Source organism: Mus caroli, chromosome 16 (genome assembly GCF_900094665.2).
Source record: "Mus caroli chromosome 16, CAROLI_EIJ_v1.1, whole genome shotgun sequence".
In the NCBI taxonomy this organism is placed as follows: domain Eukaryota; kingdom Metazoa; phylum Chordata; class Mammalia; order Rodentia; family Muridae; genus Mus; species Mus caroli.
Window position 1 is genome coordinate 18,092,703 of NC_034585.1, and position 2,243 is coordinate 18,094,945.

Sequence of the window (2,243 nt, forward strand, 5' to 3'; positions counted from 1 at the left end):
GCCACCATCTGGTAATCTCTTGAGTTAGTTGTTATAGTTGTCTCTGGTTAGAGCTTGTTCCTCTCATGATTCTGTTAGCCTCTATCAGCAGACTTGGAAGACTAGCTCTCTCCTGAGTTTCAGTGGTTAGAGCACTCTCTACAGGCAAGCTCTCTTCTTGCAGGGAAGGTGAACAGATATCTGGCATTCAGACCTGCCTCCTGGCAGAAGATGAAAGCCCAAAACAGGGCTTGTTCCAGAATCTGTGTAGCTTCTGTAGTACACACTCTCACCTGCGCAGAGTAGTCTCGGCAGGATCCGGGAATCAAGATGTCTCCCCCAGATGCTGTGGTAAATCCCTCCTGGGTGGTGCGGACACCTCTCCTCTGGCAGGGAAGGAGCCTGGATGTTTGGAGCCTGAAACGTGGTCTGCCAGAAGCTGTGTGGCTTCCGCCTGTCCCAGAAGCTGTTAGCCTCTGCACAGCTGTTAGCCTCTGCACACTCTCACCTGCGAAGACCAGTCTTGGAGGCATCTGGGAACCCAAGATGGCTCCCCCAGATCTATCGTTTATTATTATAAGAAAAAAAGAGCCTTTTATTGGACTGAAAGGGGAAATTGTAGAGAGAATATCTTGTGTATTGGATGGATGTATCACCTGTCAATAAAAAAGCCTATGGCCTATAGGAAAGGGTAGAATAGAAGGTGGGACATCTGATAGGACAAAAAAATTTTGGGGGAGAGCTAGGCATTGGGGGGGGGGTGTGCTGTTCCAGGACATAAAGGAGGAGAAGCATGGGACCGACCGCTAGTTGCAGAACATGCCTCTCTATACAGCCTAGGTATTTGTAAATATATTTGAGTCTCAGAGTCATTATTTCAGGGAACAGGGGAGCAGCTTAGAGTAAACACACCACAATAATCTTGAATTAATTATCTTATCATGAGCTATTTACCTTATCTTGGCTAGTTACTTCATCTTGGGCCTCTTACCTTTTCTTGAACTACTCACCTTGTCTTAAGCTATCTACCTAACCCATAATTACCTTATAGAGATAATTACCTTATCTTGAACTACTTTAACTTGAGTTGGTTACTTTACCTAGAGATAGTTACTGTAGAGAGAATATCTGTGTCTGCATGGATGCATTACCTGTCAATTAAAAATGCTATGGCCTATAGAAAAGGGTAGAATAGAAAGGTGGGACATCCAGGAAGCAGAAAGGATTCTGGGAGAGAGTTAGGTAGGAGGTCTGCTGGGAAGATGTGAAGAGACAGACACATGGTACCAAAGCACAGGTAGCCAGCCACATGGTAGAATGTAGATAAAAATAATTGGGTTATTTTAATTATGATCTAGTCAGAGTAGAGCCTAGCTATATGGCCAAGGTATTTGAAAATTTATTTCGAGTCTGAGTTTTATTTCTGAGAGCATGGGGCTGGATGAATAACCAAGACTAACTTTTTCAGAAGGCACACAACTTAACAGCAATTAGAACCCAAGCGCTTACAACCTAAAAACGCCCTGATGCATGGCTGGGAAAAGTCAGGCCACCCAGACAAAAGGCCTGGTCTATGTTTTATAGGAGGAGGAGGAAGAGGAGGAAGAGGAGGGGGAAAGCAAATCAAAGCCAAAGCTTCCCAGAGGAGCCCAAGACTAGCACCTGGGAAGGAAGGTTCCTAGCCAAGGAACAAAATAGTAAAAAGAAATAGTACAAAAGATGGCTTTTTAAAGAAGCCCCATACTAAATTTAAAAACAGAACAGAGAACTTAGGGCTTCTCTCAAGGGCAGAGCATAGCAGCGGCCAAGGGATAGGAAGCTCCTGGTTACACAGAGGCTGAAGGCAGCAGGTGCAAGGGCAAATGGAAAACCCATGGAGACTCCCAGAGACCACAGTTGTGGGAATGACTACTTTAGGTTCTCCCAAGCTTGACACAGCGGGTTAGCCCAATCCTGGCCTATGGAAGTTAAAGCTCAATGCTCATGGCAGGTGGAAATACAGCCCTAGGTTGGCAGCTATGGCCGAGTCAGGAGGAAGGCCTAGAGGCTTCTCCCTGTTAACAAAGGGATGGGGGCATGGTCAGGTGCAGCACAGCCTCTGAGATAAAGCACAGCAGGCACAAAAGACAGAGACAGGCAGATCTCCTTGTTTTCTAAAACAGCCTGTTCTACACAATAAAGTCAGGGTGAGATCTCTGCTAATAGATACAGCCACTTGCAAAGGACAATCTGAAATTCAAAATGACACCTTTTCCCTTAAATAT